This window comes from Cibotium barometz, chromosome 17 (assembly GCF_041138505.1).
Source record: "Cibotium barometz isolate CiBa-2024 chromosome 17, ASM4113850v1, whole genome shotgun sequence".
NCBI lineage: Eukaryota > Viridiplantae > Streptophyta > Polypodiopsida > Cyatheales > Cibotiaceae > Cibotium > Cibotium barometz.
The window spans coordinates 50793966-50811309 of NC_141062.1; positions in this window are offsets into that span (position 1 = coordinate 50793966).

Below are 17344 nucleotides of genomic sequence, written 5' to 3' on the forward strand. Positions count from 1 at the left end.
ATCAAATTTTTGTTCCCAAAAACCTTTTCTTTTTTTCCATCAGATATCTTCCTCGACGTACGCCTGGGTGTCCTAGCAACCGCAAGCCCGTGCATCGCCTGGTCAGAACCCTCTAGGATCCTCCTTAGGTGTCCTAGCACTTCACTCAGGGACCGCTTCGTCGGCCCTCGCCCATCATATCGGAAGCGCACCATTTTAGCCGTACCGAGGCTGGCCAAGACCTCGACAGGCTTTGCCGCGGGCGATGTCCCTTGACGACTCCCCGCCAGCTATTCCAATGAACCTCCTTTAGAAAAACATAAGCCAAATGCTTCCTCCAGCATTCTGGCGTAAAACAGTCCTTTGAATGAAAAACAGAGTTTCCAATGCAAGTGAGATTCCGGTTTGAGATAGGTTCCAAAGACCCTTTTTCCAATAATTCCCAGTTTCAATAATGAGGATCCTTGATCTCTCATGAGGGTAATCTACCCGTCATTTTATCCATTTATCCAACTAGATTCTTGGTGAGATTGGTCAGGGAAAAACTAGATTAGTTCCGGTAGTCTATTCTTTGGATTTAGTAATTGGAATTGGTCACACAAAGTTTTTGTCTGAATTAGTTTGAGAGAAGGACAATTAGGATTTTTGTCCGACCTCACGTAGTCTAACTAAATTCATTCAGTTTAGTTCTACCAGGATTACTTTCAACTAAACATCTAGTTTTTGGGTAAATATCCATTTAGTGATTTTTCCAATTCAATTATCCAAGATTTTCTTTTTCACACATAAATTCTCAACCTTAATTCATTAGGTAGAATTATGATGGAAATTCATCTTTTGACATTAGAATTTAATTCAAATCCATCTTTTCTCAATTATCATGAAAATTCATCTTTTAACTAAAATATCAATACCTTTTTTTTTTGAATAAACTTGAAATCTTTCTTTTTCTCATTTCAATGAGTGCAATCCAATTATCATGGGAATTCCTCTTTTCCCTAAATTAAATCTATTAAAATTCTTCTTAAAAATTATATAAAAATAACTATTAATTCTTTTAAGCTAAAAATTTCACTTTTCTCATCTAAACATTTGAATTCCAATATAGTAGGAATTCCTCTTTTATCATTTAAACTTATCTATGTAAAATAAAAAATTTAATTAATTTTATCTCTTAAAATTTAAATAAAAATCTCCATTAGTTACTTTGCACTAGGAATTACACTTTCCTCATTTAATTAATTGGATTCCAATATGGTGGGAATTCCTCTTTCATCATAAAAATTTATCTATACAAAAAGATAAATTTAACTATATTTTCTCTTAAAAATTAAATAAAAATCTTCATTTATTCCATTGCACTAAGAATTATACTTTCCTTATTTAAATATCTGAATTTCAATATGGTGGGAATTCCTCTTTCATCATAAAAGTTTATCTATACAAAAAGATATATTTAACTAAAATCTTTCATAAATTATACATTATTTTAGCATTCCAATTTTATTCTCTAAATCATTGGAATACATGGATTTCCAATATCTTGGGGATTACTCTTTTAACATAAAAATAAATTACCAAAAATTTATCTTTTTCCTAATTTACTAATTATGCATAATCATAAAAATAAATTTCTTCATGATTACAATGAGAATCATTCAATTAATCTAGGATGATAATTCCTAGAATATGGTAGGAAGTCCTCTTTTCATATTATGAATGAAAATATTTTATGTGTTTATTTTACAAGAATTTTGCCATAGCTCCGCTACTATTACTGATAATTCTCAATTTAATTGAGAGAATGAAGTTTAATATTATTAGTATGATTAGAATGACCACTAATTGGATCATTATCCAATTATGGATTGATTCATAATTTCTCTATGAAATAAATATCATAAAAGCATTAAAAAGCTATTATTTTGGCCTTCAATTGGACAAGCATAAAAATTTCTTTTGGATTAGAGAAATGCTTCATAAGAGAAGCTTCATTTGGATTGAGAATAGGTCATAGGAATGACCTTTATTTGGGGGGAGAGAGAGAGAAATGCTTAAAAATCATTAAAATTAAGCATATTATTGAAATTTATTACAATACATTAAAAAATTTCAATAATATTCAAAGACATTCAAATTAAAGCTTCTCAAGCTTGAGAGGGGTTGAGAAGAAAGAAACATTTAGAAATTATAGAAAAAAGACCATAATCCACTCTTTACCTCCTAAACTGCTTGATTCTTTAGTCACTGTAGAGTGGTTTGGTATGATTCTTTAGTCACTGTAGAGGCCCCCAACCAATCAATTGGTTTGGTATATCATAGGAGTCACCAAGGAAGATTGAAGAGAGAGAGAAGCTCCAATCTCTTCAATTTTGTAGAGGTTTTTAGAGGAATAATAGAAATCAAGCTTAGTTTAGAGTAATACCGGCATAGTTTAGTTCACAGATAATAATACAAAGGAATGAGGGTTTTTTTATAGGAGAGGGAGGCCACTAACTGAGTCCAACTGAATTCTAGAATTTTCCAGCTTCAGTTTGGCTGAGTTTGGACAAGTTTTGGACCAGTTTGGCTCCCTTTTTGATTTGGTTTGATTTAGGAGAGAGGAGAGATAAAAATATCCAATTATTTGAGTTTTAAACAAATCTAAGCATGTGAAATAGGTGCCTCCTTAAAAGTCTCCCTTTTCCTTACACATGTGTCAAAAATGCATGATTACTCCAAAATATCTAATTTTTTATTAATACACCATAATTTTTAACTAATAAACCTAGTACTTGGTCAACTCTTCATCTTATGTGGGCATTAACTCATTTTTGGGTATTTTATTTTGTTCTTTGGATTTATCTTGTCCGAACACTTGGATTAATCTTATTGGTCCATAGGAACCTTAATTGGAGCATAATCAAATTTTTTTTGAAAATCTGGACCCTTAGGCTAAGGTCTTCTTAATCAATTTAAATTAATTCCAATTGCACCTTGGAAAATCTATTTTGATTTTCTGTTTCAGGGAAACATTTTCTTGATATTTGAAGAATTTATTTATCCAAAAATATCCCAATTTTGATTTACCACTCTCTAGAATTTTTTTATCTCACTAGGCAAAACAAGGAGGAAAAATGATATTTTCTTATATTATTTAGAATCATAGAATGATTACAAGGGATTGAACTAGAGGCTTATTTGATATTCAGGCTGAGGAGGAGGAATCTTACATCCTCTCCCACTTGAAAAACGCGAGATGTTCTCATCTCGCAAAGTGAGGGTAATCCTTCGCCAACTCTTCTTCTTTCTCCCAGGTGGCGTCTTCTAGAGGGAAGAACTTCCACTTTACTAAGAATTCTTTGAGGACTCTGCTTCTGAGAATCTTCTCCCGAACATCAAGGATTTCCTTAGGTTGGAGTACCATCTAGCCTTGAGTCGGAGAGATCAATTGCTCATCAAGCTCATCAAGCACGTGATTCGGGCTAGATACATACTTCTTAAGCAAACTGACATGGAATACATCATGTACCTTGAGATGGGGAGGCAGAAGAAGTTTGTAGGCTAGATCGCCCACTTTCTTTATGACAGCATACGGCCCACAATATCTAGGAGAGAGCTTCTTGTACTTCCCTAAGGATAAGGAACTTCTTTTTGGTCGTACTCGAATGAAGACCATATCTGATTCTTCAAACTCTCTCTCGGATCTCTTTTTATATGCATACTGCTTTTGCCTATCTTGGGCTGCCTTTATATCTTTATAGATTGATTGCATATGCTGGTCCATGTCATCAAGCATTTGTTTAGACATTTTGACTCTGATCAATGGGTCAGACCAAGTCAACGGTGTAAGGCAATCTTGTCCATACAAAGCTTTGAAAGGACTCATCCCAATGCTCCGATGATAAGAAGCATTGTAAGCAAATTCAACCAGATGCAAATGACTTAACCACTTCTTAGGTTCCCTACTGCAGCATGACCAAAGGATATCTTCAATTACTTGATTCACCCTTTCCGTCTGGCCATCTGTTTCGGGGTGGTAGGTTGTGCTGAGATCCAAGAAAGTTCCTACTGCTTCAAAGAATGCAGTCCAGAATTTCGATATGAATTTGGGATCTCTGTCATTTACTATCCTCCTGGGTAAACCATGCAATTTGAAGATCTCCTTAAGGAAAACTCTGGCAACATCCACTGTAGAGTATGTTTGTTTCATTGGAATCAGATGGGCAACTTTGGTTAGCCTGTCAACTACCACAAAAATGGAGTTGTAACCTGATTGCACTGAAGGTAATCCAGTGACAAAGTCCATACTGATGCATTCCCACTTCATCTGTGGAATGTCTAGAGGCTGCAGTTTCCCTGGCATCTTGACTCTCTCTGCCTTGACTCTTTGGCACATTAAGCATTTTCTTACATGATCAAGTACATCCTTTTTGAGTCTTGGCCAGAAGAAGCTTTTCTTTACAGACATATAGGTTTTTATAAACCCTGGATGTCCAGCTATCAGGCTATCATGGGCTTCTCTGAGAATTCTTCCCTTTATTTCTGCATCATTGGGGATACATAGCTGATTATTATAATACATGCATCCTTCATCTAGCTTGTATCCAAGAACTCGACTCATTTCCTGAGGAGTCTTGCTTTCCTGCATCAGAAGGGTAGCAATAGGGGGCAAAGAATTTGTCCTGCATGATTTTCTCCTTTGCTTCATTGATCAATGGATTTGACACCACTGTAATTGCAAGCAAGGAGGCTTTTTTGCTGAGCGCATCTGCAACCACATTATCTTTCCCCGGCCGATACTTTATTTAAAAATCAAATTCCTGCAGGGTCTGCATCCATCTCCTTTGATGCATGTTGAGATCCCTTTGGGTGAAGATCCACTTCAGACTTTGATGATCTGTCACATCAAGGTGAATCTTTGTTCTAAAAGATAATGTCTCCACAACTTCACAGCATACACTACTGAGAGTAACTCCAAGTCATGAACGGCATAATTCCTCTCATGTGTTCTGAGTTTTTTGGATTCATAGGCCACTGCATGACCTTCCTGCATTAGAGCATTGCCTAAGGCAAATCCACTGGCATCAGTAACTACCTAAAAGGGTTTGGTAAAATCTGGCAATTTAAGGATAGGGTTGGTTACTAAGGCTATCTTAAACGTGTCAAAGGCACTCTGACTCATTGCAGTCCACTAAAAAAGTGTACTTTTCTTGAGAAGGTTAGTTAAAGGGGATGCTATCTGAGCATACCAAGGTATAAAGATCCTATACCATCCAGTTAACCCTAGGAATCCTCTGACTTCCTTTATTGACTTGGGTTCTGGCCATTCAACTACTGCTTGGATCTTTGCGGGGTCAGGAGAAATCCCATCCTTTGACACTATGAATCCCAAGTATTTCGCCTAGTCAATAGAGAAGGAACACTTGCTCTTCTTTGCAAAGAGTTGGTGTTTCCTTTGGATTTCCAGGACCTTGCGCACATGATCTTCATGGTTTGCAGCATTCTTCGAGTAGTATACTAAGATATCATCAAAGAAGACAAGAACAAAATCATCCAAGTATTCTCTGAGAATATCTTGCATAAGACGATTGAATGTCACCAGGGCATTAGTTAGGCTGTTAGAATGGCGAAGGACTTTGCCAAAGCCTTCATCATAAAAGTCCCGCCAATCCAGCTCCCTCATCCTTCAAGAGATTTCAGACATCGAAAAGTTCTTCCAACTTTCCACCTCCAAAGAGACACCAAGGTCCTAACCAGAATGTGGAGACAGGAAGCTTCGGAAATGAAGGAAGACCTTTCCCCCAAAGTACATTCTCAGGAACTTTGGCTCTCTGCAGAATCCAAAGGGAAGACCTTCGAAGCGAGAACAGATGCTTCGGATGTCAAGGACTTGGGCACCAGCTCAAGGATTACCCATCTCCTTCTGTGGGCCAAGGAAGCCAGGGTCCCAAAGTTTCGAGAAAGACTCCTTCATATCAATCCGGGTCCCCAGCGCCAAAATCAGGGTAACTCCAGAAGAGTGCCAGCTTAGCTTGCAGCCTCCATGCAAAGCAGTCTCCAAACTCCCTCCCAGAATTGGAATAACCAAAGAGAGAGAGTTCCACCTCAGACTGCAGCAGCCAGAGCAATCACCATAGCTGAGGAAGTGGAGGAAGAGAAAGGACAGATCTATGCAGCAATTGAGCATCAGGGAAATAACCGTCAATTCTCAATCCTCCAGACTCTAGCAGAGTACCAGGGTAAGAAATTCAAGCTTTTGATTGATTCAGGCAGTACTCATTCTTTTATTTCCCCAAGATGTCTGGGTAAATTAGTCCTAAATCAAAAATCAGGGAAACCTATGCAAGTGGAATTAGCCAGTGGGAAGATTCTTTTCACTCACCTTGAGACTGACCTTATTCAGTTTAGCTTAGATGGGAACGTAACAGAGTGCCAGTTTAGAGTCCTACCTTTGGGAATATATGACAGAATCCTTGGAATGGATTGGCTCCAAAAGAATAAGGCTGACATTCATTGTCACAAAGGAACCATCTCTTTCCTAGACCTTCACGGGAGTAAAGTTCAAGGAATTGGAATTCCTGGATCCCTAGTGCTGCAATTAGTCAAGGCTTCCAAATTATTAAAAGGGCTCAGAAAAAGGCAAGCTGTGTATGTTGTTAAAATGATTCCGGTAGACATAAAATGCAAGGCTAAAGAACCAGAGTGGTTAAGTGAGTATGCAGATGTATTTCCTGAAGAGCTGACTGAGATGCCTCCGTCTCGTGAAGTAGATCATGAGATCTAATTAACCCCCCCGGAGCTCAGCCGGTAGCCCAGCCTGCATACAAAATGCCAGTCCCTAAAGCCATAGAACTTAAGGAGCAGTTAAGACAACTTTTAGAGCAAGGATTCATCAGACCCAGTGTCTCACCTTGGGGTACGCCCGTTCTCTTTCAAAAGAATAAAGATGGAACGTTAAGACTCTGTATTGACTACAAAGGACTGAATCAATTAACAATTAATTAAGAATAAGTATCCTATTCCTAGGATTGATAAACTTCTGGATCGGTTAAGTGGTACCCAAATGTTTACAAAGATAGATCTCAAATCCGGGTACTACGAGATCAGAATCAAGGAGCAAGACATCCCAAAGACAGCATTCAATACTCGCTATGGGCATCATGAGTTCACATCTGTGTATTTCTGTCCAGACGGTTGGTGTCACAGTGGTTCCTCCATGCCACCCTGGCTGTTTCCACTATTTTTAGCTTGGCAAGAGCCATTTTGCTCCGCTCATTTCCATGGCCTCCACCCATTTCTCCATAGCCTCGCCCAAGTTCTCCCCTTCTCCTTTGAAGGGTCATGGCTGAGTCCTTTGAAGGGTCATGGCTGAGTCCTATGAAGAGCCTTGCGAACATCAGGGTCAAGCTCATCATCTTCAGAGAGAGGGTCTGGCTGAACGGCCACGGTTTCCTCGTCTCATGATTCTGCCAAAAATTATATATTATTAAATTTTTATTTTGATATCGTCCACAAGATCCTAAGACTTAAGAGGTTCGAAAAATAATTTCTTAAACATGACAATGATCTTATTGGAGATCTATGACATATGTCTGATAACAGATTTTTCTTTAACGGTTCGTCCATAAACAATCACTTATACGACAGGGAATTTTTCTCCAGAAAACATTTCTTTATTTATATAAAAGTTACAATATGTACATAGAGCAGCTCCGCTCCAGAATTCAAAATCTCCTCGGGAGACGCATAAGACGATGGTACTGGGCCATAGCCATGCCGTGATACAAACGTTCACTTACTGACAAAGGAGCGATTATCTTCTCCTTAGGAATAAAACAACTAAGGAGTATGTAGACTTGGCGCATGAAAGTCTAAAATTCTGAGGCGTCGAATGATATAGAATGACACCACCCACCATTTTCAGCTTTAATAGAATCATTGCCAATGAGAGGTTCTACCACAGCATTGCACCGCCGGTCGCAAGAGGCGTGGACATACTTCCCTGCAAACCACTTATGTTGTTGTCTCTCCGATGGGTCAGGAAAATTTAAATCCTCAAAATGGCGTGCGAGTCTTGCTCGGCTTGTTTGAGTTGAAGCGGAAGAGATGAGATGCTCGAAGGCGAACGCAGTCATATCTTGAGACTGGGTGAGGTCGGGAATACCAGATAAATAGGGAACTTCCATCTATAAAAATAACTTCTTTGATTAAAAATTCTTCATTAAAGAAGCTTACGGAATGAAAATACATTATGAAAAATATTTTTTTGAGTTTTTATTATCAATTTCTAATAAGAATTTAATTATCCTTATTAGCTTTGAACAACGCTCTGATACCAACTGTGAGGTTCCTGCCCGCCCGCTCCGGGGGGGCTCCTACCCCGGCGGAAGTGGCCCGTGCGGTGCGGGGGTCCTGCACACTCGGGGCCTCACCTGCGGATGTCCGGGACGAGAGACTAGCCCGGGGGGGGGCGGTCCCTCCGAGGCTGGCCCGGAAGACTCCCCTCGCCCGAAAAACACGGGCAATTCCGCCAGGAAGGTGAAAAATCTTTTAACTAGGAGATTAATCTATAAGTGAGTTTCCAATGCAAGTGAGATTCCAGTTTGAGATTGGTTCGAAAGACCCTTTTTCCAATAATTCCCAGTTTCAATAATGAGGATCCTTGATCTCTCATGAGGGTAATCTACCCGTCATTTTATCCATCCAACCAGATTCTTGGTGAGATTGGTCAGGGAAAAACTAGATTAGTTTCGGTAGTCTATTCTTTGGATTTAATAACTGGAATTGGTCACACGAAGTTTTTGTCTGAATTAGTTTGAGAGAAGGACAATTAGGGTTTCTGTCCGACCTCACGTAGTCTAACTAAATTCATTCAGTTTAGTTCTACCACGATTACTTTCAACTAAACATCTAGTTTTTGGGTAAATATCCATTTAGTGATTTTTTCAATTCAATTATCCAAGATTTTCTTTTTCGCACATAAATTCTCAACCTTAATTCATTAGGTAGAATTATGATGGAAATTCATCTTTTGACATTAGAATTTAATTCAAATCCATCTTTTCTCAATTATCATGAAAATTCATCTTTTAACTAAAATATCAATACCTATTTTTTTGAATAAACTTGAAATCTTTCTTTTTCTCATTTCAATGAGTGCAATCCAATTATCATGGGAATTCCTCTTTTTCCTAAATTAAATCTATTAAAAATCTTCTTAAAAATTACATAAAAATAACCATTAATTTCTTTAAGCTAAAAATTCCTTTTTTCTCATCTAAACATTTGAATTCCAATATAGTAGGAATTCCTCTTTTATCATTTAAACTTATCTATGCAAAAAGATAAATTTAATTAATTGTATCTCTTAAAATTTAAATAAAAATCTCCATTAATTACTTTGCACTAGGAATTACACTTTCTTCATTTAATTATTTGGATTCCAATATGGTGGGAATTCCTCTTTCATCATAAAAATTTATCTATACAAAAAGATAAATTTAACTATATTTTCTCTTAAAAATTAAATAAAAATATTCATTAATTCCTTTGCACTAGGAATTATACTTTCCTTATTTAAATATTTGAATGTCAATATGGTGGGAATTCCTCTTTCATCATAAAAGTTTATCTATACAAAAAGATATATTTAACTAAAGTCTTTCATAAATTATACATTATTTTAGCATTCCAATTTTATTCTCTAAATCATTGGAATACATGGATTTTCAATGTCTTGGGGATTACTCTTATAACATAAAAACAAATTACCAAAAATTTCTCTTTTTTCTAATTTACTAATAATGCATAATCATAAAAATAAATTTCTTCATGATTACAATGAGAATCATTCAATTAATCTAGGATGATAATTCCTAGATTAATCATTCCTAGAATATGGTAGGAAGTCCTCTTTTCATATTATGAATGAAAATGTTTTGTGTGTTTATTTTACAAGAATTTTGCCATAGCTCCGCTACTATTACTGATAATTCTAAATTTAATTGAGAGAATGAAGTTTAATATTATTAGTATGATTAGAATGACCACTAATTGGATCATTATCCAATTATGGATTGATTCATAATTTCTCTATGAAATAAATATCATAAAAGCATTAAAAAGCCATTATTTTGGCCTTCAATTAGACAAGCATAAAATTACTTTTGGATTAGAGAAATGCTTCATGAGAAGCTTCATTTGGATTGAGAATAGGTCATAGGAATGACCTTTATTTGGGGGGAGAGAGAGAGAAATGCTTAAAAATCATTAAAATTAAGCATAAATAAAAATTTATGTGTTTCTTTATTACAATACATGAAAAAATTTTAATAATATTCAAATCCATTCAAATTAAAGCTTCTCAAGCTTGAGAAGAAAGAAACATTTAGAAATTATAGAAAAAAGACCATAATCCACTCTTTACCTCCTAAACTGCTTGATTCTTTAGTCACTGTAGAGGCCCCCAACCAATCAATTGGTTTGGTATGTCATAGGAGTCACCAAGGAAGATTGAAGAGAGAAAGAGAGAAGCTCCAATCTCTTCAATTTTGTAGAGGTTTTTAGAGGGATAATAGAAATTAAGCTTAGTTTAGAGTAATACCGGCATAGTTTAGTTCACAGATAATAATACAAAGGAATGAGGGTTTATTTATAGGAGAGGGAGGCCACTAACTGAGTCCAACTGAATTCTAGAATTTTCCAGCTTCAGTTTGGCTGAATCTGGACAAGTTTTGGACCAGTTTGGCTCCCTTTTTGATTTGGTTTGATTTAGGAGAGAGGAGAGATAAAAATATCCAATTATTTTTGAGTTTTAAACTCATCTAAGCATGTGAAATAGGCACCTCCTTAAAAGTCTCCCTTTTCCTTATACATGTGTCAAAAGTGCATGATTACGCCAAAATATCTCATTTTTTTTTATCAATACACCATAGTTTTTAACTAATAAACCTAGTACTTGGTCAACTCTTCATCTTATGTGGGCATTAACTCATTTTTGGGTATTTTATTTTGTTCTTTGGATTTATCTTGTCCCAGCACTTGGATTAATCCTATTGGTCCATAGGAACCTTAATTGGAGCATAATCAAATTTTTTTCGAAAATCTGGACCCTTAGGCTAAGGTCTTCTGAATCAGTTTTAATTAATTCCAATTGCACCTTGGAAAATCTATTTTGATTTTTTATTTTAGGGAAACATTTTTTTGATATTTGAAGAATTTATTTATCCAAAAATATCCCAATTTTGATTTACCGCTCTCTAGAAATTTTTTATCTCACTAGGCAAAACAAGAAGGAAAAATGATATTTTCTTGTATTATTCAGAATCATAGAATGATTACAAGTGATTGAAGTAGAGGCTTATTTGATATTCAGGCTGAGGAGGAGGAATCTTACATCCTCTCCCACTTGAAAAACGCGAGATGTCCTCATCTCGCAAAGTGAGGGTAATCCTTCGCCAACTCTTCTTCTTTCTCCCAGGTGGCGTCTTCTAGAGGGAAGAACTTCCACTTTACTAAGAATTCTTTGAGGACTCTGCTTCTGAGAATCTTCTCCCGAACGTCAAGGATTTCCTCAGGTTGGAGTACCATCTGGCCTTGAGTCGGAGAGATCAATTGCTCATCAAGCTCATCAAGCACGTGATTCGGGCTAGATACATACTTCTTAAGCAAACTGACATGGAATACATCATGTACCTTGAGATGGGGAGGCAGAAGAAGTTGGTAGGCTAGATCGCCCACTTTCTTTATGACAGCATACGGCCCACAATATCTAGGAGAGAGCTTCTTGTACTTCCCTAAGGATAAGGAACTTCTTTTTGGTCATACTCGAATGAAGACCATATCTGATTCTTCAAACTCTCTCTCAGATCTCTTTTTATATGCATACTGCTTTTGCCTGTCTTGGGCTGCCTTTATATCTTTACGGATTGATTGCATTTACTGGTCCATGTCATCAAGCATTTGTCTGGACATTTTGACGGTGATCAATGGGTCAGACCAAGTCAACGGTGTAAGGCAATCTTGTTCATACAAAGCTTTGAAAGGACTCATCCCAATGCTCCGATGATAAGAAGCATTGTAAGCAAATTCGACCAGATGCAAATGACTTAACCACTTCTTGGGTTCCCTGCCTGCAGCATGACCGAAGGATATCTTCAATTACTTGATTCACCCTTTCCGTCTGGCCATCTGTTTCGGGGTGGTAGGCTGTGCTGAGATCCAAGAAAGTTCCTACTGCTTCAAAGAATGCAGTCCAGAATTTCGATGTGAATTTGGGATCTCTGTCATTTACTATCCTCCTGGGTAAACCATGCAATTTGAAGATCTCCTTAAGGAAAACTCTGGCAACATCCACTGTAGAGTATGTTTGTTTCATTGGAATCAGATGGGCAACTTTGGTTAGCCTGTCAACTACCACAAAAATGGAGTTGTAACCTGATTGCACTGAAGGTAATCCAGTGACAAAGTCCATACTGATGCATTCCCACTTCATCTGTGGAATGTCTAGAGGCTGCAGTTTCCCTGGCATCTTGACTGTTGCATGACAAATGAAGATCAATACAAGGATGCAACAAAAAAGACACTTAGGGCTCTTGAAAAGAGTTCAAAGTTGTAGATGAATGTGGGAGGGGGCTTGACAATAATCCCACATGGGAACTTTTGGGAGTTCTAGAATTTTTGTATAAAAGGTGGCCCATTTGAGAGAGGGAAACACTCTTTGGTCATTTGGTTGAGAGGCTCATAGAGAGAGCTTGCCCATAGCTCCTTCTCATGTGCTCTCCCAAAGCTCTCCATCTCCATTCATGCTTTAATCTTGTACTCTCTACTCTCTACATTTTCAATGATATGAGGTTTTGGTCTACACACTTGCTAATCTAGATTTCTTAATGATGTTTTGATTTGTGAGTTGTGCATGTGATGAAGCTTGTGCATGAAATGATGTGTAGTTGAGGCTTGTGTGATAGCTCTTTGCATGTTAGGTTCTTTGCATAAGTTGTATCTTTGTGCTTAAGTGTAGCCTCATCTTGATGCTTTGATAATGCTAGATTGATGTGTTGATTGTGTTAGATTGATTGCTTGAGTGTTGAGAAGGATTGAGTAGGACTAAAAGTCATTAGTATGTGGTTAACTCATCTTCTCCCATTCGGGATAGCCTCTATGCGCTAACCGGGTTGCATTCACAGATTGACAAGTGTGTGGGTTGGAGTGTAGCCTCCGCTATGCTATGATGCCCCAAACAATGGCGCCGCTGCCGGGGAACGCACACCTAAGTTAGTGAAGGGTGTTAACCATTACTTCTTACTAAGTGCTCCATTGATTGCAAAATCGTGGATTAGGGTAGATTAGAGTAGAGTTTGCAAGGGCATTGAGTGTGTGATCTCAAGGGCACCTTGTGTGTTTTCGTTTTTTTATTAGAAGCAAAAAAAATTTAAATCCCATTGCGGTTGAGTAATCCCGCCATTAATTAGGATTAAGAGTTCTGTTTTTTGTATTTTTTGGCATACCTTTTTTTTTTTCACTAATCAACTAACACACTGCGACTAAGAGGCAGGCAGTGGAGGCAAGCTGCGGGCTGTAGCAAAAAACGTTGAAAGCGGCTGAATATATATATATATATATATATATAGTTATATAGTTATATGCGCTGCAGCGTGGAGTAAAAGAGAAGGTCGTCGCTGCAGCTGACGTGGCGGTTGACAGAAGAAGGCTAAAGAAATAAATATATATATATTTATTCGTTGAAGCGTGGCAGCAGGCAGAGCTCTGTGGGGAGACGTCTTCATCGAGTGCTGCAGCCTGTAGAAGAGCAGAAGAGAAGGTCGTGTGCTGCAGCTGACGTAGCGACTGGCAGAAGCGTGGAAGGCGCCAAGCTGAGGGAGAGCAGCCTTCAGGTCGTGTGCTGCAGCTGACGTAGCGGCTGGCAGAAGCGTGGAAGGCGCCAAGCTGAGGGAGAGCAGCCTTCAGGTCATGCGCTGCAGCTGACGTGGCGGCTGGCAGAAGCGTGGAAGGCGTCAAGCTGAGGGAGAGCAGCAGAAGGCTGCTGGAGGCGGCTGGCAGCGAAGTGGGTTGCGGCTCGCGAAGTAAGTGGAGTTGAGAAGGCGTGTGAGCCGTCGACGGTGAAGGAAGAGGTGGCCGTGTAGCATCAGCGAAGGCAGCTGTAGAGCAAGCCTGTGTGGCTGGCTGGAGAGGCCGTGTGGAGGCGGAAGACGTGGAGTTGAGAGGGCTGTAGCAAGCGTGCAGTTGGCGAAGGAGGCGACCGGCAGTTGAGGCCGGCGAAGAAGAGAAGCGAGGGCCCGGTGTGGCAGCTGCAGAGAGAGTGGCAGCTGCTGCAGAGAGAGCGAGGAGAAGATAAGGTCCGCGGTGCATTGAAGAAAAACGAGTGGGTGCGCGGTGAAGAATCCAGCGAGGCGAGCGGATAAGGTTGGTACATTGCTTATTTTTTTATTTTTTTATTAATTTTTCATGGTTTTGTATTTTTAAATAAAAAATAATAATAATAAATTAAAAACAACAACAAAACAATAAAAAAAAATATAATTTTTTTTAAAAAAAAAGAAGAAAAAAAAAGAAGAAGAAAAAGAAGAAAAAAAAAGGAAAAAAAGAAAACAATTAAATATTAAAAAAATAGAGAGAAGAAAGAGAAAAAAATAAAAATAAAAAAAAATAATTTTTTAATTATTTGTTTTTTTTGAGTCCATATTGTTGGCATATTTTTTATTTTTTTCATTTCTGTAATTTTTAGCATAATTAGAGTAATTTACATTGTTTTAAATTTTGGAAATTTTTTCTAGAAAAAAAAAAGAAAAAGAAGAAAAAACAATTTTTACTTTTGTATTTTGAAACCATTGTTCATTTTTTCAATTTCTGTAAAGTCTTGCATAATTAAAGTAGCTGGCATCTTTTATTTTTTATTTTTTTTAGAATTTTTATAAATGATACATAATTAGTAAATTCATATTTTTTATATTAGGCACGAAATTTATTAGTTCAAAAAACCAAAAAAAAAAAACAAAACAAAAAACAAAAACAAAACAAAACAAAAGAAAAAAAAAACAAAAGAAAATTAGTTTTTTTTAAAAAAAAAACAAAAATAAAACAAAAATAAAAAGAAATTAAGTGTTTTTTTTAGGAGTCTTCTTTTTTGCATATTTTGTAATTCTTCATTTAAATTTTTTGCATAATTAGTATTTTCTTGCATTTTTTAATTTTTTGTAACTTTATGCATAATTAGTATTTTTTTTAGTGTGATTCATAATTTTTGTGTTAAAAAAAGTAAAAATCATAAAATCATAAAATCATTTAAAAAAAAACATTTAAAAAACAAATTAAAAAAAAATAAGGTAGATAGTACACTACACATATTCTTTTTAGTTGCCTTTAGTGGTTAGGTAGGGTGAGAAATATATATATATATATTCATATATATATATATATATATATTTCTATTAAAAAAAAACAAAAAACAAAACACAAAAACCAAAACCAAAACAAAACAAAAACACATAAAAAAACCAAAAAAAATTTGACCTTATGCACTTGCGGTCGGGACGTCGTGGAGATTCTGCCATAGGACCTAGGGCACCTTCTAGAGTACCTACGCAAGAAAGTGGGACCCAATCGGTAGGCAATTTGGCAGATATTGCTGAAACCCTTTCGGAATCCCAATCCGATACCCTTTCCTCTAGAACAACTAGTTCATTGTCCATGGACAATCTAGGGCCGACAAATAGTCATCCCATAGCCCCAAATAGGACACCCTCAAGATCCTTTAATCCATTTGAAGCCGACACCATGGGGTTAACACTCAATGTGAGACTCCAATATGTCTACACAAATGCTCAAGGAGCTGAGATCTTTAGGGACCCACAACAACGGTATCTTGTTAAGATAGCCGACATATTCTCAGAACTTGATAGAGCACCTCTAGTCAATGACCAGGGTAACATGTACATGGGTGGAGATGGTGTTCGCTACGAAGTCACCTACCATCCAGAAAAGGTAGACAAATTAGGGGAGCTCTCTAAAACCGAGTTCTTAGATTTATCAGAACTTTCCAGAGTAAGGGAGTTTAGAGATGACTGGCTCATTGAGCCGGACATGCCTGGACCATCCAATGCCCAGTCCTCAAAGCCATCCATAGATGATTTACTTCTTGTAGATCTAAATTTGGAAAGGGATAGGAAAGACAAGAGCAAAATGGATTAGGGGGTTGAGAACCAATGGGAGTTTGTATGACAAATCCCAGTGACAAAGGTCTTACAGGACAACCCACTTTCAAAATCTGCTACTAAAACTCCAAAACAAATGATGTGGATAATTGATGAATACTCAAGTGAGGGTCATGGCGGCTGGCATGTTCCAACTACTCTAGTTGCCGCTCAAAGAAGGCCAGGCAAGAAAGAATTATCAATGTGGCTACCCAAAGATGCGTACAAACTTGTACCATCTAGTCCAGTTGCCAAAACTCCTAAAAAGCACATCATTTCCAAGCCCAAACCTCGGATTGTTACTCGATGGGTCCCAAAAAATGTGCTCAAAGCACAAGGCTATTATGAGGGTGCAACAACAATTTGGCTTCCAAAATGCCATGCTTTGCTAGGGGTAACAGAGTCTTTCAGAAAGATTCCAAAAGCCACCCTTGATTGTCCATATCAGTGGGTGCAAAAGAAATCAACACAAACTCTTCAAGAAAGGAAAGGTGGCTGCGATAGCACCTACAAAACAACTTGTGTTGATCTTCCTAAAACATGTATTGAAACACCAGTTGTCCCAAATTCTCCATGTTACACAATTCCATCATCAATTGGTGTACCTAAGACACATCCAACTCCAAAGGAGTCTCATTTGAGCATAGATTCTAGCATTTCAATGCCTAAATCCTCTTATCTTGCTCAAATTCCAAAACAATTGATAAAATTCGCACCCAAGAAGGACATACCTAAAACCAAAGATAAGGCATTAACACTACAAATGAAGCTCTTTGGTAGATCAATGTTTGAATAGTGTGGTGCCTTACGCCTTTAGAGAATTATGTTCTTTTTGAGATGATCTCCACCACCAGCGCAAGGGTAAGTTCAAACGACTCCACAATAAGATCGACAAGCCAGGGCACTTTTCTCCCATTGGGTTTTTTCCCCTCGGCTATATTCGGTGTTTGGCACCAATGGCAAATGTTATTTTTTTCTTTTCTTTTTGTTTGTTAATAAAAGTTTTGCAGAGATCGCCGTAAAAAACAAAAGCATCAAACACGCCCCAATAGTCCACCTATCGTGCAAACAAATTAGGAAGGGGGGAGACATGCTACGCTTACAAAGATCAAGGAGGAGTAATCTGCACAAAATCAGCAATGCATCAATGCAAACATCAACAGGGCACTACAACA